The sequence below is a fragment of the Myiozetetes cayanensis genome, unplaced genomic scaffold, assembly GCF_022539395.1.
Source record: "Myiozetetes cayanensis isolate MyiCay16 unplaced genomic scaffold, myiCay2020 scf19, whole genome shotgun sequence".
Taxonomy (NCBI): domain Eukaryota; kingdom Metazoa; phylum Chordata; class Aves; order Passeriformes; family Tyrannidae; genus Myiozetetes; species Myiozetetes cayanensis.
The window spans coordinates 4,964,128-4,988,784 of record NW_026087400.1 but is presented as its reverse complement, the minus strand read 5'-3'; the positions used below and the strand labels follow the sequence as shown (position 1 = coordinate 4,988,784).

Here is a 24,657-nt window from a genome sequence, read left to right as displayed (position 1 = left end):
ATAGAAAATGACTACGGAATTTATACCTTCCCCTCCTTGCTTTAAGCCCTGAACATCCTGCGCGTGTCCCGGCATGAAAGCTGGAGAAAACCCTGTGCGAGGGAAGCTATTTCTGGTGGTTTTATTGCCCTGGCACAAATAGGTGGCTACTGAAGGTGTTTACAGACACCTGTCCTGGACCCACAGGGACCAGTCTGTGGGCTAGGGAGAATCTGTGTTTTTTTAAATGAAGCTTTTTTTAGCAATATTTTAAGTGCTTTTTACAGAGTGCAAACAGGTAATATTTAAATTGTGTGCTCTGGGTATCAGTCATTCACACCATTCTGGGCAGCTCTAGGTGATGCTTCTGTGCCCTAAGTGTTGTTTGGGAGGCAGATCTCAAAAGCCCTGACACAGAGACTGTCGCTGATAATAACACATGACCACTATTCTTCCTACTTTTTTTTTTAACTGTATTTTTCCTTCCTGCTGTTTAGGGGGTTTAAACAGCCTTGATTTTCTGTGGCTGACAACACACCCCATATGCTATTTATCTTGTCAGAACTCTCTCCCTCTGCCCTCAGCTCCCATTTTGTTCTCATTAATAGTGATTATGAAAAATGGGGCTAAATACTTACTTTCATATGATTTATCCAAATGTTGAACTGCGTAATTGGAGAAGCTAAGACATTATCCCTTCAGATTCTGTCAAGACTCAATTTCTGCATTCGATTTAATTTTGAGACTCATGACCCATAACAGTACGTGTATTTATTGCCTTTATGGCGGCTCAGCTGTACAATATATCTATCAATCAGGAGCAGGAAGCTGCATATTATTTATAAGGATTTCAATAGTCAGTGTTTTTTAAGAACACTTGTCCTTAGCACGCAGTTATTAACACAGGGCCTCTAGATACAACAAAATTGAAAGTCAGCTGGAAGGAATGCCCTTATAATGAAGATATTTAATAACTGGCATCAGCCTCTGGTTTTCCTTTCGGTGACAGAAGTGACGCGTGCGCAAAGGCAAGGGAACGCTCTGCGCTGCAGAAACCTCGCCTGCCCCTTCCAGGGCCTGATCCCTTCCACTTCCCACTGGAAATGGCTCATGTCCAAAAGGCATTAGTGCATAGACACATAAGATTTGGTCCTGATCTCCTCAGCTCCCTCCCAGAGATGTGCACACACACACACACACACACATACACACAGTGTGTACAAGAGCCGTGTCGTTGCCTTGCAGCGATTTGGTGCTTCCTTCTCCCCTTGCTAATCCATCATTTCCATGCCTGTTTTTCACAAATCACTTTTGCCCAGCTTTGGACCTGATGGCAGCTGAATGCAAATGCTTCTCTGCAGCCAAGTGTCTCCATCATATGGATTGTCAACCTGCAACTCGGACCAAAACTGAGTCTCCTCAAGGCTTCGGAGCTGCTGTGAAGCACCAAAGCATCACAGAAACTCAAGCCCACCATCACATCCTTGTGACCCACAGTACCACCCTGCTTCCCAAATCAACCCTGACACAGTGTTGAAATTGTTAATAAAATGAGTAATCAAGCTGCTAATATCTGCAAGCACCATTTTGGAAAAGAAGATAATAGAGCAACCATCAGGGAGTATAGTTAATGTATAAAACAATTACTGTAGTCAGATGCTTAAGTAAGAGCCATAGTGGTAACAAAAGCATTACTGTACAGAGCAGCAGTGTGCAGTACACAGGCTAGTTTATTTGTGATGCCAGGATGGGAAAGAAAAACTCCATCATCATCAAATTTTCACCAGCAGCCTTTTTCCTTGGCATGAAACCTGTCACACATGTGTGCATACACACACACAGACAAGTGCACACAAATACAGTTTTAATTTAGTATTATTTGTTGTAGAAACTAATATGATTATTTAAAGCACACTTGTTTGCTACCAGCTAGCTCATGGCAGTGGTCATCTTTCTTTAAATACTAACAGTGTATACATATATATATATATACATATATATATACACACACACACACATAAATACTAGTAGTTTCAAATCCTAACAGCGGTAATCAGTCAGGATAGCTTTGGTTCAAGTAGGCCTTTTAAACAAAGGCTTCCCAGTGCCATTTTTGATAAGGATCTAATTACTAATCTTTTATTTTGCATCCAGTCAGAGTCTTGGGCACAGCTCTTCCCTCCTTGTGAGACTGTTGCAGGGAACAATAAGAATATTGATTTTTTTTTTTTTTTAAGACTCATAATACTACAATGATTTCCCTCCCCCTCCTTTTATTTTCTCCAGCATTCGGTGGGTTTTGCTCAGCTTTAATTGCTACAAAGCTCTCCTGTTTTCTGTTGTTAGCACTAAATCTGTATCCTGCTCCCCGCCGCACGGCAGCGGTTAGGACATTTTATTGTCTCTTTAAGCTCAGTTCTTCTGTTGTGCATCTTCCTCTGGAAGGAGGAAAAAATGCCCAGAGAACCCCAGAGTACAGAGGAAAACCACAAAGGATATAAATAAAAGGACTGGATGGGATATCCTTGTTAAACACCTACGGAGCAGGAGCTGTTTGCTGGGAGAGGGGTGCTGAAAAGGAATTTTACTGGTTTGCATTTAAGGATGAGTGTAAGAGTGGAAGCACCTGAAATGGCTTAACTGGAATACTTTGGGTTTATTCAGAAAAATTTCTATCTATGCAGCCATTCAACTGATTGGGAGAAAAAGTGAAGTATTGTCACCTATAATTTTTCTATTAAACCTCTCCTTTTAGATATCCCAATTTTCTATTCATGAAATATTTTCCCCTGTAGTGAACACTGTTCTGTTTTTTAATGTGTACAAGATATTTTAGCTGTTTGCCTGCCTTCAATTTACAAAAGTTAAAAAAAAAGAAGTCACAATTCAAAATACTTTTATCAGCTTTAATAACCGCATTATCTCTCTAGTTTTGTTTTTAGTTTTGACATATTCTGCATAGAACTCAAATGCAGCAAAATTATATATCTCCATTTAAATAAATGGAGAGGATCTATGTAGCAATTCCTTCTGGTTGGATTATAGGTGGAGCAACAATAATAACCATACTCAGGTCATGTAACACTTTACATTAAAACTTGGTTTCACATTGTTCCAAATTTTGAGTACTTTTAGCCCAGATTTTAAAAGAAACAATGCAGCCTTTTCTCAGAACAGGATCAATGAAAATCAGAAAGCTCTGTCCAATAAATCACTATTTTTGGAACCTATCTCACAGTCAGGGTATTTTCCCCTCAAGTCGGGATTTGCAAAGGGCTGTGTGCTCTTTCCCATGAACTTTGCTTTTATCCATTCCTCTAGTGCTGCCTGGTTCCTGTGGGAAATCTCTTTAATGCTGGAAATCCTGAGGTTAACTAGCTACAATTGGTATTTGTTTATTAAAAGCATTGGCTGGTCTTGAGGTTGAGCAAGGATGGGTTTCTCCTCCAGGAGAATCAGGGCTTTACCTGGGGGAACGAAATCAGCTGAGGCCAAAGGGTCCCATCCATTCCTGGGTGCATCACCAGGTCCACTTCGAGAGATCAGGGATGCAGGAGACTTCAATCCCTCATCCCACCATCCTTCACTGCACTGACCAGCACATCAGGGTTGTTATTATTACTTTTTTTTTTTTTAATTTTATTACTTGTCTTTTTTATGGTCAGACAGTCACCTGTCAGCATCAATTACGGGAGTTAATATTGATGTCCTCTTAAAAGAGGTTTAAATATTAAAGTGAAAAGGGACTTGCTCTGGGCTTCATCTCTTTGTGGTGCTCGTCAGTAAAACCTGAACTTGCAAAACAGTTGTCACAGCGATTTTTTGTGTCTTGCGCTGACACGACGCCTGAGCGGCGAATGTCGCCGGGATTTTTCAAATGAGCAAACTGCACTTATTAATTATGCTAATAATGACCACTCCAGATAGCTGCTCTGAGGAAGACAATAGCTGAAAGTTGCTCCTTGCAAAAGGGGCAGTGGAGGAGCCATTGTCTCTGTCATATTTAGGGGTCTTAATGCAGGAAAAAATCTTCCTCTGCTTCTAGGGCAGCAACCATTCCCACGTATAAACCTAAACCCTCAATGTGCATATCCTTATTTTAACCACCATGCTATGTATTGATTTTCCCTGCAGTTATGCAGCACTGTATTTATTTGCAGCAGGGCTCTGCCGTGCCATATATTAAACCTCCCTTCCTCCGGTGGTGGCTCTTTAGAAAAATGCTTCTGATTTCCCCTCAGAGTATGAGGTCAATAGGCCATAACTTATGATTTTGAACCTATAGCCAGGCCTAATTTATGGATCATTTCTGGTTTCTTGTGTTTAACTGTTTCTGGGAGAGGTTTTCATTAGAGAGAGAGAGCAGATCCATGTGCACAGCTGAGATCCAGACCTATGGACTGTAGGAAAGCTCAGGGCAATGCTATAGCTAATTCAGATCTGCTTCTCTATAAATTATGTATAGTTTTCCTGAAAAATGTTTGTAGTTCCTAATATACCTCTAGATTATTTCACTAAAGGAAGGGAAATGTTGTTAAGAAAGTCAGTTCTCACATAACAGAAATTAATTTTCATTTGCTAAACACAGAATGCATTTAATTCTCAAATTTTGTTTATCGGGCTAATATTGACAAAATATGGATTTGCTTTTCTTACTTCACAACTTTGGCAATATTTACTGTGGACAAAAGGTGAAGGTTTTACATTACAATGTGTAAACATTAAAAAAAATAATCTCCTGGTCTCCAGCATGATCAGGTTTTCATCGGTGTGGGGTGTCAGGGCAATGCTGTGGTGGGCAGGATCAGCAGAGGTATGGCTGAACTGGGGTTCACATTCTGTTTTCTCTGACACAAGCTGGCTCAGAGAGCTCAGGAAAGAGAAAAGCTCAATCCCCCCTTCCAGAAGATTTTCTGATTAGAGGCAGAGAAAGCTGGGTGTAGAAATGGGGGCAGCACAGGCTGCTTGTACAGAGGGAAGTGCCTGGAGTCGGCTGGGCCAGGGCCGTGGCTCACTACATGCATCAGTTCATTTTTGACTTAACTGCCTGAGCAGCTCCTGGGAGCGATCCCCTTGTGCTTTCCATCACCAAAACCATCTGCTAGAGTTGTGCCTGGAATTGCCTGGTCCTCTGGAGGCAGCAGGGAGAGGAAAAAAAAAAAAAAAAAGCAAAGTGAAATTCTTCCCTGAAAAGAAGTAAAATAAATAATTAAATAAATAAATTTTAAAAGATTTAACCCATTCGATCCCGAATGAAGTCTTTTTTTGCAACCCCAACGCTGGTCAGGCAGGGGCTGGGTTGGATCCATCCTTCAGGAGCTCACTGGTACTATTGGGTGCCCAGAGGTTCACCAGGTGCCTGGAGGGTGTGATGGAACAAGCCAGGGAACAAATAGATGGAGTCAAAAGCTCCTGATGAGGTTCGGATGTGAGCCGGTGCCACGCGCTCTCACCAGCGGCTCTGCAGCCCCGGCTGCGTCAGCACCGAGCTTGCCACGATAACCCTCAGTTCTGCACACCCAGGCACGTGGGATCTCAGGAAACACAGCTAGAAAAATGCCATGGGAAGTCCAGAGTGAGGGCTGAGCTGCTCCCATCTCCCTGGGGCACGGGCAGGGCATCCATGGCAGCCCAGGGTGCCGCAGGGGCAGCGGCACACGTGTGGTGAGCGTGTGAGTGCTCGTGTCTGCCCGCAGCAGGCTCTGACCCCCCCAGCACCCAAGCACCACAGGGTGACTTGGAGACCAACCCACAGCCTTTAATTCTGGATTTATGGCTGCTACTGATCCTGAGCTAACCTCCTGCCATTACAGTGTCTGAATGAAACTTTAGGGATTAATAAATGGGAAAAGTCGAGACCTTAACTGTCAGGAATATTGTAGATGTGCCCAGCACTAAAACCAACAGCCATAAACCATGGAGGAATCCACTTCACCTAAAGAGAAACCAGCTGCATAGGGTTAACAGTGTCCAACCATCATGCCAAGAGACACAGCCAGGGCTCCAGGCTCCAGTGTGGCATCACAGGAGCCCAAGGAGTTAAACTCAAGCAAACCTCCTCATGCATTTTATGTCACAACTCCCCCCTTTTTGTCTGTGTGTGTGTGTGACCAAGCCAAGTTCTTTTTTAGCTCTACCCTTTTGAAAACTGCTGGTTACAGATAAATTAAAATGCCAGAACTGAAATTGCCCACGTTAGCCCCTAAGGGAGCCTGCACTGTCATCTTTCATTAGATGCTGATAGACCAAAAGCCCAAGGCAAAGTGAAAGCTGGTTCCTAAGAAAGGGCTGGGAGCCAGGAGCTGCATCTCTCTGCTGTAATCTTGCATCTCTGTCCTTTTAAGTTTAAGCTGAGCAATGTTTTCTTGGACATGTCTGTTTTCATACTGCAAATTTCAGTCTTAAAATCAACAGCAAATATGAACAGGGTATTCCACAGAGTCCTAAATTGTCAAGACAAGCCAGTGCATTTTCTCAGAGCAATCTGATGGTTTTGTCTGGTGTCAGCCCTTACATCCTCCAGTGCAGATGATATGTTTGGACGGTTTAATAAAGAGCTGTTTATAAATATGACTGTTATTTAAAAAAACAGAATCATGGAATCTTTCAGTAACGAAGGTGGGATGTCCCCCATAGTTCTTCCATCTCTTTGCAGGAGAGGCAGTGGCTTGGTGGGCTTTGTGAGGTGCAACATAAGGTTGAAATGGTCAAGTCTAAAAAAATCCCATCTAAAATTGTGCCTGCACAAGATGCTTAATAAACCATAAAGGCCAGTGGCTTTCCAGCATCCTTTCACTTTGTGTTTGAATTAGAGATGTGCTATGACTTAGAAAAATAGGGCTTGTCTTGGGTGTGCACAGGCACTGGGCAGCAGGCAGGAGCCTCTGAAAGGAGCAACAGACAAATCTGGTCCCTAATGAGCAACTCAAACTGTGTTCTGCCACTGTGCCCAAAGGATAAAAGCTTCCTTATTTTCCCAGGAGCAGTGAATGGGTGAGAAGGCTCTTTGACATCACCCCTGTGCCACCTTATCCCTACAAAATCCTGCTGAGGAAATCAAGCTGGGAAACCATACTGGACTGCCTGGTTGTTGTAACCTTTGGATGGACAGCCACCACCAAGTTCAGTAGCAGGTGGCTGAATGTGGTATCTTTTAAGGCATGCAAAAGTGTTGAAAGCCTGGAGAAGCCAGCCCAGTTGTTTTTGCTCATCTGTCGCTTTAGGCAGCGAAATAATTTACTCCATTTCCATCCACCTTCTTCCCTTTATTTGTATTGAGTTATGATGGGGAAACGAACCGTCTTAGATGTTGCCTACTTTCCTGGAGTCAGCAAGGCTTCGGTTTCCAGACCATTATATCTCTGTGCTCCTAATCTCAATGGGGTTTTTTTCCTGGCTGCTCCTGAATTAATTTTTGTTCTGTGTATACAACACAAAGCAAACAACCGCCCAGCAAAGTCCAGCAGGCTTTTCTCTCTGCGGCAGGCGGGGCCACTTCACCGTGTGACACCCGCACTTGATTGAGTGTGTGAAACCAGAACACAAAGCAAAGAGAACTGGAAAATATACTGTTCCAAAAGTTATTGGGCAAGGCCGTGGGGAATTAGTTTTCATCGCTCTACAGCTCCAGAGGAGGCAATAATAATGAGCTGCACTTAGCAAAAGTAAATACCTGTGACAACCCCATGGAGGTGCACAGGGCTCGGGCTGAGGCGCTGTGTCAGCATTGTGAGCCGGACTCCTCGGGATCATGAAGGAAGGAGGAAAATTTTGGCTTTATTTCTGGGGAGTTTCTGCTTTATCTGAGCACTTCAGTGGAAGGTCCTTTGGTAGGGATGGTACGAGAGGTCTTAGCAAGGACAAACGTTCCTGCAATGCAATAATTTGGCATTTAACTATAGATTTTCTTTCACTGCATCCCAGAGACTTGATTCCAACCTGCAGTGAGGAAGGTCATTCCATGGGCTTCATGAACAGTGCTGCCACTGCTCTGCCTTCCCAATTTCACTCCTTCTCACTGTTTAAATAAATGTATTCTCATACGCCGCAGATGAAGCCTGTTGCCAGAGGCTGTCATTTGGGATAAAGCAGGGGTTTAATTTCACATACGTGATCCAAATAAAATCAGAAGAGTGAAAAGAAGATCAGGCTTTGGGTCTCATTATGCTCACTTCTCCTGACTCTGGATAATTTTTGCAGACCGAGGTTCATCTGGAAGGCTGGTGCAGGGTGTGAGTGCACCCAGCAAGCCTTTGGGATGCCCAGCAAGGATGCAGCCACACCTCCTTGCCTGGGTCTTCCAACCCTCCAGCATCCATATATTTCCATATATGGAAAGGTCATGCAAAAAATACTCCAGCCAAGCCTCCAGCACTTTCCAGCAGGAGCCTGGGAACAGCCATCAGGCAGCAGTGGTGCCTGACGTGGTGCATGTCAGGGTGGTTTCTCTCCCTGGTGAGCAGAGGTGGGTGCTTTAAAGAACCTTCTTTGGCCACAGAGCAAAGCTGTGGGGTTGTAGGAAGGGCAAATTTGGTCTAAAATCAGGAAGGCCATTTAGTTTCCTGACTTATAAAAGAGGATAATCACACTCCCTTTACACGGGAATCATGCCGTTTAATTAGTAAATGATTAATTTGTTAATGATTTCCCTGGCATGGAAAGCGCTGCTGAACAGCTTCTTTTCCCAGCCATGGAAATCTGTGGCAGAAGGGAGGTACATCTGCACCTTCTCAGGCCTGTCTGGTTACTCCCCCATTTCTCCACTGCTCCACTGCTCTGATCAGATCCATGCACTTGGTATCTGCAGCTCCTCTGCAGTAAGGCAGGAAAGGTACCCATGGTCTGAGCCACATCATTGCTCTCCATGAAGCAAAAACAGAGAAGATGTTTTCTCAGGGCTGGACAAGAGCTGGGAACTGAGAATCAGCTCTCCTGGCAGCCACTGTTGCACCTTGCTCAGAGCCACCTGCAGAAGAGACATGTTTGCCTGGCAAACCCAAACATAAAACATGTTGTTCTGCTCTGTAAACACTCAGATGTCTCAAATTCTGTTTTATTCACAATTTCAGCAAATGAGATTATTGGTGAAAGGAGAAGGAAGCAGAAATAAATTGCAGCCTTGCTTAGGAAAAAGGAGAGAGACTCATTTAAGCCAATTTCTCCAATCAAGAAGAAAGGCTGTTTGAAAAACAGATCAAAACGAGTCTCGTTTCCTTGCAGAAGGAGTTGATCAGAAAGGCATTTTCCATAAAAAGGGCTCAAGAGGGACCTTGAAAAGGCTTGGGCTGATCCCTGGAGTGGTTTGAACCCTCACAGCACATGCTGCAGCATTCCCATACCCTGGTGTGGCTGTTTCTCCACCTTTCTCTGTCTCCCATGGGGTCATTTTGCTACAGAGACAGATGAAAAGCCTCAGAAAGGTTCCCATTTTCCTGACCCTGCTTGAAAGTTTCTCTGACCAAGATGAATCTGTTCTCTGGCCTCTGGGAGCACCCCAGGTTTCAGGCAGAGATAGAGCTCACCACAGCCCGTCCTCTGCTGTGGGTCCTGCCCTTTTAATTCTTGTGAGCAGCTTATCTGCCTTTCCTTATCTCAATTCCTTCCTTCTTCAAGATTCCCTTCTTACCCTTACCTTCCTGCCATCCTTTTCCCCAGCCCAGCTAAGCCTCCCTGGGGAGGGGCTGCCCCTTTTACAGCTTTTTGCCTGAAGCTGCACATCTCCCAACCAAGTGCTTTTTTGAGGGCCCTTGACTTTAGAAAGCTCCAATTTTGGAGCTCAGTGGAGAAGTATAACTGTGACATCAGCATTGTGGCACTGGGAAAAAACCTGCTGCAAGTGTGAGCAGAGCTGAACCCCTCACCTCTTGAGTGGCTTCATATTCCTTAGGAAACCTTGGCACACAAATACACTGCCTTTTGTGTGCAAAGCCGTGCACTCAACTGTGCAAACTGGTGAGATTGGCTTAAAAATAATGACGTTTTAAAACAGAGTAAAATACATTTTGGGCAACTTTCATCTGCTTCTTGGCTTTGGAGTGGTTCTCAGTTTGGCCCTGGGGACCACTTCAATCCCATTTCCGAGTTCTTCTGTGTACCCTGGAGGGCCAGACATCTACTTGAAGAAATCAAATCAAATCTGAGATTGCCTGAAACCCCACAAAAATACTGATGCTTTTAAAACCAAACAAAATCTTCACTCCAAATGGAAACTGGGTCCAGCCTGACAACAAAAATCACAAGTTGGCACTGCAGCCCTCCCAGCGAGGCATCCTGGCTGATTAGCGCTGCTGCCTCATTAACATGCATGCCGTAATCTCATTTGCTCCAGGATTGCTTTGATGTTAATTCCAGCTTTTTGGTGCAGTGTGGTACTGCACTCTGTGTTTCCAGGCTAGCATCCCTCTCTTCTGCAGCCCAAGCCTTTTCTTTCCTGTGAGCCTGCCTTTGCTGCAGCCACTAAAGCACCAGCCACCTTCATCCTCCCATGGTGAGGCTTTGCCCCCACCTTCCAGCCTGGCCCCACACTGGTTTTCCACTCTGCTTTCCACGTAATTTTTAATCCCTGTAATTTTCCAGCCATTCTTTCACATATTTTTGCAAAGGAAGAGCACCTTTCCCCCAAGCCCCATGACTCCTATGTAGGATATTCAGCTGTGAAGGTTGTCCACTTCGGGGACAAGGGAAGGATATTTGATGCATCCTGCCCAGTGGGTTTGCTATGTGGCTCATGAGCAAACCTGCTCAACCCTGCTGCTGCAGCTGGCCAGCTCTGCTGCCCTCCTTCACTGTGACAGAGGGGACAGCTATGGAGTGGAGAGGATGGACAGACATCATGGCAAGGACACCAGCTGAGAAGAAGCCAGTAAATGCACCAAGTAGTAAATCCTGCTTACTCCAATGAGAAAATAAATGCACTGGTGCAGCATGGACAGGGGCATCACCAGGTGTCCAGTGAGGTGGGGGGGACCAAAATTTGTTGTATGTCATTACAGGGAGCAGAGCTATCAAGAGAGACAGACATGTGGCTGGGGTCAGCTGGGGCTGGGGTAAAGAGGTTTTGTTCAGAGCAAGATGGAGGCTTTACCTCTCCACAAAATCAATCATTTACACACTTCTCCAGTGTGGATTCCGGATATCCCAGATGTTTATGACTGTGAGGACTCAGAGCTGCCTCAAAACATGGGCAGGCCAGAAACGCGAGGCTCCTTTATTGTCTAGGAGATCAATGACTTTAATAATTAGCATCTTACTTACACATGATTTCTATACTCAATTTGAATCTTAATTAGAGATGGAGAGGGGGATTTAGAAACCCTGATGTAACTCAAGAGTGTCTCCCTCCTGCTTGGAGGAGACCCTGCAGTGAGACCCATGACAAACCTGCTGCAGCATCGGGGACCTCACCCTGCTGCTTTCTGGGGGGCACCCAGTCCCTCCAGGGAGGACACCAGAGCTGGAGGGTCCCACAGCCAAGTCCAGTACATTTATAGAGCACAAAGCACAGCTCCAACCTGCAAGGACAGGGCCTGGCCAAAGGGTAATCACAGGGGCTCACCCAAAGTGTGTTTCCACTCAGAGGTACCACCACCACTTTCTGTAAAGGGAGATGTGATGATCCCTAGGGCTGCCTCTGCTGGCAGGACAGGCTGCAGGGAGCATGGAGCTGCTCTGGATGGGCTGAGGCTGCTAGTGCTGCTCAGACCCAGCATCTGCCCAAAGTGCTCAGCAGCTGTAAAAATCCGCTGTGATTTAGGGCCCAGGAAAGGGATGGAGGACCTGTCAGTGCAGGCAGGCGGCTTTAAACCTCAGCCTACATGTCTTTACGCAGGGAGATGCACTAAAAAAATGCGAGGCATTTGAAGCCCACCATTTTAATTAAACTGATTTAACATCCGAGCTTGTGAGGGGCACGGGGCTGGCAAGCACAAAGGAGCTGCACAATCACTTTGGCTCCATTGTTGACGGGCTTTTGCTCTCTGTTTGTACAATAACCTATTGAACTTTTCCAGACTGTAATTCAATACAGAATAGATCCTTGCAGGAGGCTTTTTTGGCAGGGAGCACTGAAGGCCTTGAATCAATTTCACTTTTCCAGCGTGGTTGTTTAATGTATTGATACTAGCTGGAGAAAAAAAAAAAAAAAAAAGAAAAAAAGAAAAAAAAGAGAGGAAAAATAAAAAGGAATCAATGTTACTTTTATTTGTCCTGAGCTGCAGCCTTTTGGTTCCGTTCTTTGTGACACTGATACCATGCAGCGTGTGGCCATTGTCCCACCTCTGACTGCTAACACGAAACAAGGCGGGTTTTTTGTCGGTAATACTTCCCGCTTTTGCAAAGGCTTAAAAGGTTTTATAGGAAGAGAAAATTCCAGCAATCCACCACTGCACTGCTCAGCTGGTTGCTGTAGTGGTACTGGGGCAGTGCTGCAGCTCTAGGACTCTGGGTGTGCAGCCAAGGTGGTGCTCAGGGTCAGGGGTGGCCCCATCGCCCAGGCCTGAGCCCAGCATCAGGCTAGACAGGGCTTCTCCAACTCCTCTCTGCAGAGGACCTGATTTTAAAAACAGCCCAGGGATTTCCTGCCACGGTCTGGCAGCACAGCTGGACCAACCCTGCTGGGGGACCTGCATTGCTGGGTGCTGCATTGCCAGGGGGACACTTCCATTCCCCGCATCCAGGTGTGGCTGTGCGGCCTCAGAGCAAGGGAAAGAGGAGAGAAAACATCACCATGGCTGTGGCCAAGCCTGGGGTGGGCTGGCAGCACGGTGCAGCCCACCATGACCCTTCCACACAGAATGCTGAGGGGTGGGCAGGAGCCAGGGGACACCCACGGTTTAGGTAACACGGCAGGAATACGCAGGCTCCGGAGTAGGGGATGCACTGTGCACCAGAAGCACTCCCAAAAGACAGGGCTGTTAATTGTTACTTAAGCAACGAAGCTGTTTCAGATTGCCTGGGGTGAAGCAGCAGCAGTGGAAGGTGTCTCACTGCCAGAGTGAGAAGTGGCATCGTTGGGGCCCCTCTTTGCTGAGAAACTTACTGGGAGTGTGAATGAAAACTGCGGGCTGCCCTGGGGCCACTGGTGTGACTGCGAGCATGAAGCACCTGGGAGAGAAACCAGAAAATCCAGCCCAAAATGAGCATGCAGAGGGAAAGCAAATCCTCTTGGGTTGAGCCAAACTTCCAGATGAAACCAGGGAGCAGGACTGGGAGGTGTCAGACATGTCCTGGGCTCCCAGGCATCCCTGCTGAGCCGGTGTGCCTTTTCCAGCCCCAGAAGAGGAGCATTTCCCTGCCTTGCCCCCATCCCAGCCCTCCCCAAGCCATGCAAGGGTCTGGCCTGTATGAACCAGCTGAATATGGCACACGTGAACACACATGAAGAGATAGGGGATGTGCTTGGTGACAATTACCAGTTATCTTAGGAAAAAGAAAGGCTGGATTTCACAAGCCCTTAGTGATGAAAAGCACAGATCTGACTGACTTACACTCTCAGAGTATTTTTTCTGTTAGGATTTCCCCAAATGAAGAGGAGACTAATACTGCAGCAGTTAATTGCAGAAAACCAGGACTGTTTTGAATGTAGTTTCACTTGCTGAAGGTCTGCCCTGAGGAGTTAGTCTCGGGTTTAAAAGGCAGATGCTCAAGGGCCAGACAGAGCTTTCTGCCCTGCCATTTACCAGGGGTAGAAAGGTAAAATTTACCTCTCTAACCTACCTTACATCTATGTCCCTAAAATATATCTGTGTGCATGGCAAGGTGTCTGTTCCTCCCTGTCTCATTAGAAATTCAAACCCTCTGATATCACTGTAGCGAATCCTGACAAACGGAACTGGGAAACACAGTCACTGCTTATAATGAGGTGCTGCAGTGTAAATCTAATCTTCATTTAGAGCAATTTCTGAGAGACAAAGAAAAATCCACCTGACGAGGTGTCGGTGAACCGTGCGATGTTCCTACAAATCAAAGCCCCGTGTGCCTCAAAACTTAGTTGGGAAGGGGAAACAAATGGAAGGGGAGCAGCCAAGGAGGTTGCAGGAGCCATCCCTGTGCAGGATGGGGCAGGTGAGGATGGAATGCCCGGGAGCATCTCCCGTCGGCGCAGCCCCCACTGCCAAACACCGCCACGCACACGCCATGCACGCCTGACCCTCAGCATCCCCTTTCTCCCCTTCCTCCCCCCTCCACTTATAAATCAGAGCAGAATTAATTCAGGCGCCGCGTTTTATTTGATAAACGTCAAAATATGTAAATACCGGGCTCTCTTCCTACAGTCGCTAAAACAAATGGAAAACACATTTATTAGCATAGAGATGAGTTTAATCAAATCAGCGGCGAGTACAAATTAGCCACAGGAAACGTAATGAGCTGGGAATTAATTAGCAGCATAATGGTAATAACTTTGCCTGCTGATTACCTTGCGGCCATGGCTCTCCCCCAGGGCTTTCCATGGGTTCTCCAACAGCTGATCTTTTCTGTTGCAGGAGCCCCTGAACTGGAACAGCATGGCCGACAGCTCCTGTGCAACAGACTGGAGGAGGGGAGGGAGATGGAGCGAGGGAGGGAAAAAAAAAAAAAAGCCATGTGAAAGATCCACCGCCTTTTACCTTCCCCAGCAATGAGCCTGTTCCTTTACCTATCGCTCTCCTGGTTTGTCCTGCCAGGCTGAGCAGTCCCTGCTCCTGAGTGTGGGGATGCTGCCCTTGTGGGTGGTGGGTTGGGTGGGATATCTGAGTCACCTTTCCCAGTTGAATATTGCCTCCTGGGCCAGGCACATGGTACATTTTGGAACCCCGGGCTTATTCCAGTGCATCTGGCTGCAAGGGGATGATGCTGGATCTGACTTGTTCCAAAATAAGTACCCAGGCAGTTTTGGACAGGGGTTGAAGTTGCCTTGGGAAGGGCAGGAGCAGGCTGACCCTCAGGGACTCAGCTGGCTGTTTGGAGGAGCTGATGTCGCATGAGAAAGGGACAATTGGTGCTCCAGGGGTTTTGTAAAGTGCTGGGCTTGTAAATTAACTGTTTGACACCAACAGTGATGGAGAACAGTGGGGGGCAGGGGCTGGATGGAGGGAAGGGGCAGTTTCTCTTGATTTATTTGTATTCTTTCTGCAGTGCCTCTTCTCCTAACACCTGAGCAGTCCAAAATAACTTGCACAGAACCTTCCAGTGCCGGAGCTAAAAGCACTTCATAAGCCTTAATGAATCAAACTGTGCAACAGCCCTGCGAGGAATTATTATTCCCATTGGTGCTGGAAGGTTAAGAGGAAAATGCTCATGTTTGGGGGGCCTCCATTTAGATGCTCCAGTCCACCCTTGTGCACCTTCACACAGCAGCCTTCCAGTCAAGTGACTGAATCAAAACATAAGAAGTTAAAAACAAAAAAATGAAGTTAAAAGAATTAGCCAGGCCACGCATTGATGCACTTTAGCAGGGATTTGTGGTGGAATAACTAAACATCTAAGTTTAAAATGTAATTCAAAGTGTTTCTTGGAAACTGTATCGGTGATGAAAAGTGGGAGCCCTGCTCCCAGGTCACTGATACCTGCAGAGTCTTTTTTTTCACTCTGCTTTGGGTAATTATGTCCAGCCTGCATAAATGCTCTACAAAATGAGGGATATAAAAAAGGCAAAGCCCCAAAGCTGACAGGGATGTGGGGATTTCTTTTTCCAAGGAGGTGGTGTCAGTTTGGCCTTGTGGTACTAGTGGTACCCAATAAATCTACCAAATAATACGGCTGGTGAATCCAAGAAGTGATGTCAACCATATCACTCCAACTGCTCCAAATCGTGACTCAACCGTGGCAGTTGCTTGGGCCATGCAGGTTTGGGCAGATTGGAGCTGTCAGGAGCTGGCAACCTGAAACTGATGCAAACAATGAAGAAGTCAGCACTTGAAAACATATCTGGGTTTGGATGGGAAGGGGCAGGGGTTCTTTCATTTATTGGAGACAACCTGAGACAGGATTTTGGCACTTCACAGAGCGTGGCTGTGCTAAAAGGAAAGTGTCTGCACTCTGGGGTTAACTGTCCCTTTCTGAGAAGCAAGGCCTTCTCTCAACAGAGACGGACTTCATCCAAAATGAAGGCTCTGTCTTGTCCTTAAGCATAAAGAAGCTTCATGTTCAGCTCTGATCTTTGAGGCTGAGACTTATTCCTCCTAGTTAGAGATCCTAGTAAGATGCATATATGACCTCTGGCTTCAAAAATGAGCAAGTAGGCATACAAATTCCTGCTTGGACACCCAAGATAAAGTTTTCCAAAAAGTTCTTGCTATTGCTTTTCGCAGACATTTCTGGGGTATTCAGCATTGCCTTTACTTGCAATATCAGGTCATTGATTCTACCAACATCTCCCTAAAGACTGATCAAACCTGCCCATGCCAGCAGCCCTGATGGCAATGTCTCACCTCAGCAAGCTGCTTGGGAGAAGAAATCAACTTCCTGACAGTTGTCCCTGGAAAACCTCACAGGTCCCTCCAAAACCAAGCCAGAGGGGAGCAAATGAGCCCTGCTGCACTCTGGATCAGAGCTGCTTTCATACAGGGGCTGAGATGCGTGTTTAAAAGTTCTGTGATGTGTCAACAAACTGAAATCCAGTCCCCATGGGGGGTTTTGGTGATGTGTGAGATTCTGTGGGAGAATTTTCTCATTCTGGAGAAGCAGAGGCAGAACTAGGATAGAGCAGCTCTTTAGAGCCTGACATGCAGAGGGATGTGGGAAAGGCATTGTTTGCACAGATACTTCCAGTGTTTTCTCAGAACTCCTCCTTTCAGAAATCAGTGCTGCCTGCCCTGTGAGTGGCTTGGCTGGTCTCAAACCTTCCTGCTGCTTGCTGGGTTTGTACCCAAAGCTGAAGGGTCTCCAAGCCTGATAGGCACTGTGGACCATGCAGGAGCTGTTGTCTACTCTCAAAGGCCATCTCTGGGATGCTCCTCTCTGGAGATCCCACCTGCAGAGTCAGGGCAACATGGGTCTGACCTAGGATGAAAGTTGTATGGCTTCAGTTAAAGATGCTTCATTTTTTACTCCTTTTATTGCCTCTGATTTTTTTTTTTTCCAAGTGAGCTTGTGCAAGTTGACACAATAGATTAAACCATCAGTTGTAGTCGAAGAATCCTGTATTTTATTATCATGGATAAATAATATCTCACCCAGAGGAAAATGGGAGAACACAAGGCCACCCAGCATGCCCAGAGCGGAGCCTGAATAGAAGGTCTAAGTTGCTCCAGCCTCCCATGCAGGCTGTGCTTTGTTCTGAAGGCAGAGGGGTTTATTCTTCAAAGCACCACTTCCCTTTGCTACCTGCAGACAAATAGGTTGCTCTAAGATGCGTGCTACGAGCTGATTTTTGATTCATGAGAGCCTGAACCAACACTGATCATAAGAGAATCGACAGTGATCATAAAATATGAAAGGTTTTTAAGAAGGACTCTACATCATATTGAGGTCTGCAGCAGGCTTTCTGCTTTAGAGCCAGAGGGGCCAAATGAATCCCCTGTTCATTGATGAAAATGTGGAAGTGGGAACAGCGAGAGCAGAATTTGCCCCTGTATATTTAAGGCTACCCAGTGCCACTGAAGCTTTTAGGAAATCTACCACTTTAAGCATAAACACAAGACAATTTTGTTTTCAGGCAATTTTCTTGCCAATGCTTTTTCTTAAAAATCTGCACGGCTGTCATATAAAATATGCCTCGGTTTGTTCTAATTTAGATTACGCATATTTGTCCTCAGTGAATGATTGATTAAGTGCTCTGATCTTGACTGCTATGTTAGCAGCAGGGTATCTGTGCAAGAGGATTGGGAAGCTCATTGGATAAATGATAGAGATGAAATCTTAGCTGTTACAGATCTGGGTTTCTTTTTCACAGCCAAGGCAAATGCTGTCTTCTGTGCAATAACAAACATGCTTTGTAATGTGTTTCAGGACAGTGCTGAGCCTGACTTTGTTTCTTCATGGAGGGGCTTTAAGCTGTCACAATACCGTGGCACCAAACTCAAAGTGTCACAGATCTCCCTGCAAAGTGGGTGTCTCTGAGTTCACTGGATCAGTTGTGATTTACGCTGATGGAACTGAAAACAAAACGTGCCTCGCTGACATCTGCGGAGCTGCTCGGATAAAACCAGCACATAAGCAAAATCAGGGGAAAAAAAAAAAAGATATCTCTGTGCTACTGAGCTCATTCAAAGCAGCAAGCATGGCTTAGCAGGACTGCCCAAAATGGAAAAACTCCTCCAGGGGTTAGTTATCCTGTCAATCTCACTTCACCATCACTGACCCTGAGCTGTGAGTAAATATATTGTTACTCACAGGAGCTGGGAGATATTTTCTTGCTTATTTGTATAATTTTAGGGTCCTTACTTCTTAGGAGAAATTATGTCAAGTTGTGTTTTGTCATCTTTTCATTTGTTTGTATTTATGAGGAAGATACCTGAAAACACCAACTTTCAAAATAAATGCATTTTATTTTTCTTTAAAGTGTCTTCATTTCTGCACTGGTCTGTTGCATTGTCTTTGGAGCACCACAGCACTAGCAATGTGTGGTAACAAACCAGGCAATTTTCAAAAGAAAGGAGGATTTTTTTTCCTCCTTTTCTCTTTCTGAAGCATTTCTCTGACCTTCTTGGAGGTGTAGAGAAAGCTTTCAAGACCATCAGAATAAATGGGTTGTTTACTGTGATGCTTGCAGCCTTGGGAAAAAAAAAAAAAAAAGATAAAAGAATAAAGAAAAGAAAATCCCCATACCCGCTGTCTTCTGAAAGGAGACAGATGAGGTGTGAACTCAAGAGAAAATATTCCAAAATCTGAGCATGATGCTGTCACAGTAAAGCAGAGTAAAACAGAGAAAGCTGAACAAAAAATATTGACCTCAGGAGTGACAGAGGAACTCAACACCCTCCTTCTCATGGCTTTCAATACTTTGGGAAAAAAAAAAAAAAAAAGGGACAGGTTGCAGAAATACCAAAACAATGAGGCACATCTTGGAAAAAAGTCTGCTCCAGCTTAATTTCCCCTGATTAGGATATCATATCTGCTATTGTCTGCACTGATTTGCTCACACATCCTGCACACGCAGCCGCGATGGCCGGGGGCAGGATCTCAGGTGACTCCCGAGGAGATCCCCGGCCTCGGCCGACAAACCCTGAGCCCTTTCCCGAGGAAAACCGTGGCCTGTAGCCACGAAGGGAAGTGCTAAGCTGTGTTAATGATGCTGTGTTATCACCAGGCTCTAACGCTGCCTTGAATGGATGTCACTGCTGTGTATGTTCCTGCAGATCAGTTGGTAATTACACTTGGATCCAAAGTAATTACGCTGAGACTTGCACTCCGGTTTAGAAGACAGAAATAACCGTGCACTTGCCCGGTCCCACACGTAGCACTTGTGATGTAATTTAATAGCCAGCCACTAACATGAAAGTAAAGAGGCATTTCTCTTATATTTATGCCCTTTTAAATTAAACATCGTCGTTTTTCCCTACGGAAAGGAGCGGGGGCCGGGTGCCACTGGTCTTCTTTTCCCACTCAAGCGCCCTCCTCTTTCCCTGACAAAATGAAATACTCCGAAGGAAAATAAATATTTATAAGCTCCTCCTGGGGTGTGATTGCTTTGACGCAGGCCTTGCTTCGGCTTTGCTCCCTGACCTATTTAAAATTTCGGCAGGGAAAAGCCGTCCCTCTAAAGGCTGGAGGAAGGATGAGGCATTCGGATGGGTTTTGTGGTCTCTGAGTGGGGGGCGGAGGGACCGACATCCCTCTTGGAGGTTTTCCAGGTCACATCTGCCAGTGTGTTTCCTCTTTAACCTCCAAACATTAAACACCTGGACAGCTGTAGCACCACATTAGGCACCTATTTTTGATGAGGAGCTCAGAGGCCAGGGAAGCAGCCAGACGCCCAGAGCCCACCTGAAAGGGAACCTTCCTTGTCTGCAGTTCTGTTTTCCAACTGTCCATTAGCAAAGAATGCAGTTTTTTCTTTATTTTTTTTTTTTCAAGTAGAATTCTCCTTGTGCATGTCTAAGTAAGCCAGGGCTCTGCAAACAGTCTCTTTCCTTCAGGGTGAGGAGCTTATTTTGGTTAGGAAAAGAAAGAGTTTACTGTGATCTCTTTCTTTTGGCAATGTCTGGGTAATCATTGCTCATAATAATGCCATCCCAGATGTTGAAACATCTCCTGTATTAATTTTACCCAGAAGATAATTTCCCTTAGAAATCATGTGCAAATCCTCTGTTCTAATTTAAGAATTAATTCAGTACACTAAATCTTAGCACTTCATCCTAGAAATGTTTTGCAGTGGCTGTTAACCCTTTGCAACAACAGCAAGCAGCCCAAACGGGAGATGTGGAGATGTAACAAAGCCTGTATCTCTTACAAAGCTCTATTTGAGGCTAGCACACAATGTTTTGAAACTTAGACACCTAGAACCTACCTGCTTAAGTGATTTCCTTCTCCTCAGAGAATCACAAATACAAATTGGTTTTCTGTTGCAAATATAGAGGGGAAATACACCAGTGGTCCTAGACACCCCACTCCAGTGGTGCCTGGGACTGTCATTCCACCCCTCATCGGGGCTTTGGCAGATGCCAGGAATGAAAATATGATGGTTCCACAAGACTTGAAGGAAAAAGAGGAGTTGAGTGGCTTGTCTGAACCTATTTAAGAAATATATAGGAGAGCTGGGAACACATCACACTTCTTCTGAGTCCTGGATATGGATCAGTAGTACCTGAGCATGCCTCCCACCCTGGGTCACATCATGCACATGAAAGTACATGCCAGTCTACTACTGGTGTGAACCTTTGATGATCTTTCTTATTTAATTTATAATGGAAACTATGTCAGACTCCAGGCTGAGCACTTTCCTGCCCTTCCACGTCATGACAACCTAACTCATGGCAGCCTTTCTACTGAAAGACTTCTACTGTCATTGAAAACAATAAAGAAATTAAAGAGGCCAAATCTATGAATTTCCCCCATATGTGTTAGATCAGAGCGCAGCCCAGCACACCTCTTGTGGAGCAAGATGCTCCAAAAAAATGTTTTCCTGATTCCTAACAGCACAATAAAACTTCATTATATCTCAGTGGTAATATCCAGCTAACTGTTCCATGCAATGTAAGGTCACATTCTGGATTTCACTGATTTTACTGGGGATGGCTCTGTTTGTGTAAGTGGTACCTGGTGCACCTTGCAGAGCTGAGGGCCAACCAAGGACCTGCTCCAAAGAGGATTCATTCGGAATCAGCTTTGATAATTATCATAAGGTGATTATACGGGATTAGAGCCGGGACGTGCCAGCACCTCCACCACCACCTCCTAAACTCTCAGATGCTGTGCTGAGACTGTGCAGCAGCTCAGCCTCAGGAGAGAGGAATGATGCAATCTCACAAAAGGGACCTTTTCCCTTTCATTTCAGTAAAATAGGTTGGAAAAATTTTGCTGTGTCCTGGTCCTTAAGCAAAGGAGGTTGCATTTGTGTTACCCTGAAATTCAGCACAGTGACAACTGCAGGATGGATCTACTGGCCCTGCAGCTCCAAGCCTGTGCATTGGTTATTATTCCTCCTGATGAATTCACCTGGGGGATCTGATTCTTGAATGCAAAGCTCTCAGGTCAGGACAAATAGAAAATGCATTACATGGAGCGTGACATGCTGTGAGTCCCAGAAATGTGTCGAGATATGTCCATAGGCAGTGGGATAAAGTCGTTCCTTTATCTTCAAGTTGCTGCTGGAATTTCCTTCTAAAAATCTCTGCTTGCATCAGCAATGGCTATTTGCAGTGAAATATTGGAGTTTCTTGTATTTATTACGAATTGAAATATAAGAAGCTAAAATCACAACTTTATTCTAATTTTGATCAGTGGGATTTTTAGCTCCCTGTCTCTGTCATTCTTGGATTCTGACTGTTCCCTGAAGTCAGAGACCTGTCTCAGCAAGGAAAATGGGGAACACTTTAGTTTCTTTCCATTCCTTCAACTCCCCATTTGGGGTCCCCCTTCACAAGACATTCACAACCAAACCATGTCCACATGGAACTTCTCATTCCTCACAGCACAAAAAGCAGAGCCCAGCACAACTCATCTCTGCTGTGATGGAACACACAAGTTTCTCTCTGAGCTATAATCTTTATTTTATTACCTCCATACAACACTCCTCAGCCTTAACATTAAATCACCCACCCTGTGTCTGCATCACTGGAGATTTTATATTTATCTGCCAGAGCTGTGTCTCTTGCCCCACTGTAGCTGTGATGTTGGTGACGTCCCTATTTTCAGCCACATGGGCGGCTGTCATTTAGGTTTTGTCAAGGAAACGACAAAAAGACACCGCATCAAATCTGAAATATTTAGAAACCTTTTCTCAAAAAAGCCCCCAGAACTTAAAGTATTGTCCTGGTGGGAAAGCTAGCTGTAGTTTTCCAACCAACCTCCAGCCTAAATTTTCTGCAACATCTCAGGATTTTGATCCCAAAAAGGAACAGTTTGTGGTGTCTGAGGCCCTGATCCTGCCACCAAACATGTGCTGTCTGGTTCTGCGGGGGTTTTCTCCTGTCTTCAGCGAGAGAGAGACATAGTTTAGTGTTATTTAGTGAACTGTCACAAGACAAGCAAAGACACAGCTACTCTCACCCAACCCACTGATCTTTCTAGAAGACTTTAAATATAATTTGTTTTGCTGTTTGCCTTTGCTTTGCTGTTCTCCTGAGCTACAGGAGACTACATTCTCATTTAGGTTGTTCCATACTCAGATTCTAAAGCACCTTGTGAAGGAGAGCTGTGTTTCCAGACGTGTTTTCCAGTTCAGATCAATGTGCTCAAGTCCTTGGTCTCAGCAAGAGCTTCCCAAATGTGTCAGATGTGGGAAGTTATGTGTGTGGATGAGTTGATATAATCAAGATGGAAGGGGGCAGAAGTTCACTGTTAATTTTGTGGTCTGGGAGTGGTACTGGTATCTGCTGGAGATGGGGACAAAAGCTCTTTGCAGCCTGTTGGCAGCAGGAGGGAAGAAAATATCTCAGCAAAAAATGATGCCCACCAGCAAGACTGACTGACCATCCCTCACCACGAACACACAGCCCTGGCAGCTCTTGCTCCCAAGGTTCAGCTCCCAAGCTCAGTGTTTGAGCTGAGGACAGTGAGTACTGGCACAACAGAACATTTTCTTTTCATTCCCTTCATTTCCCCTCCACTAGGGAAAAAACCTTGAGTTTAAAGACTGCTCTTGTTTGATAACTTCCCTTAACTACCAGCTAAATAATACATGAACACTGATCCACTGTGCTGACTGATGACTCCCTCTCCTGACCCTGCTTTATTTTTATTGCTTGGCTCGGACCAGTTCCTTCAAGTCCTGAATCATCAGAACAGAGACCTTGAGGTATTCCAGCCAAATCAATCCCTGGCCCATTGACATATTGCTTTACCTAACCAACCATACAACTTCGCTTTTCCCTGATAATTTCTCAATTAATTGCTTTTCAGCTCTCATTCGTTACAAGGTCAGGCTGTGACTGGGCTTGTACATTCCCATCTCTGATAAACTCTCCTGGTCCCCTAATCAGCCACGACTGGGATTTTAGTTCCATTAACTTATTCATCATCTAGACATTTTCATCTTGGGGAGCTTGACTTTTGATTGTATCAGTAGTATCTTCAATTATTTAAGAGGACTTAAAATTCCCTTCTTACCTAGAAGGAAAATGCATTTTGAGCCCTGAAAATGGAACAGATTGGACCACAGTCCTTTGGATGTTCTTTTGTGCAAGCCCATGTTAAAAATCTTGTGCATGGCCAGAGCATAAGAATTTTCTGCTGGTGAACATGTGTTTGCATGGGGCTGACTCTATTAAGATGTCAGCTATAGGGGAATGACAGTATGCTGATGACTGGTGGCTTACTAATGCTAAATCACGCCTGAGATTCTGTTCCATGATGTCAAACATTGATTCAGTTTCCGTGGGAAGTTATGCAAATGCCAGAGCCCTTCAATGAGATCTGAAACCGAAATTGTTAGGGGGGGAAAAAAAAAAAAAAGGAAAAAAAAAAGCTTGCCCTCTCCTAGCAAGAAATCTTTTTATAAAATCTTGAAGGTGGCAGCTCCAGGAAGGGGGTGCATTTTGAACAGGCCCCTAAGACAGAAGGTCTCATAGGACCCTTTGCTGTGAGCTGGGAGCCAAATCCTTCTCTTCTGCTGCAACTTTCTGTCTGGGGCTGTGCTTCATCTTTGCAGCAGCTGGTCCAGGCTGAGGCAACAACCCACTGGTGCTACCTACCAAAAAATTAATCTTTTAACAAAAGCAGCAGGCTCTGTTACACCATGAAATGCCCTCCATCCCAGCTCTTCTGCATGCCCCTCTTCCCACAATTTACATCCAGGCAAAGCTCCAAAGAGCCTGCAAGATTCTCCCAGTGGGAAAAACGGTGGCAAAAATTAACAAAATGGGAAATGGCACATTTCTGAACAGGGTGGTGGGATCAAGGAATCTGGAAACCCATCTTGCTCTTTATCCCAGGCTCATGGAAATCAGTTGTCTGAAAACCACCTTCCAAGGATGGTGCTGGGGAACAGTATTAGACTGAGTGCTTCAGGCTCTGAAGAATATCCACAGAGAGAGGTCAAACTCTATTGGCAGGCTCTCTAGGAAGAAAAGCTGGTTTAGTATTGGGAAGACAAGACCTGCT

The 24,657-nt window shown here is 45.3% G+C and overlaps 1 long non-coding RNA gene across 2 annotated transcripts in view; it reads right to left on the bottom strand.

Moving 5' to 3' along the window:
* Positions 1-4,721: 4,721 nt before the first annotated feature.
* LOC126639125 (uncharacterized) overlaps positions 4,722-24,657 on the bottom strand; it is a 186,666-nt gene continuing 166,730 nt past the window's right edge. For both annotated transcript variants that reach the window (XR_007628754.1, XR_007628755.1), the window contains 2 exons: positions 14,393-14,506; positions 4,722-5,110 (listed from right to left, as the gene is read on the bottom strand). This is a non-coding gene — a long non-coding RNA (uncharacterized LOC126639125). The remainder of the gene's footprint in view (positions 5,111-14,392; positions 14,507-24,657) is intronic.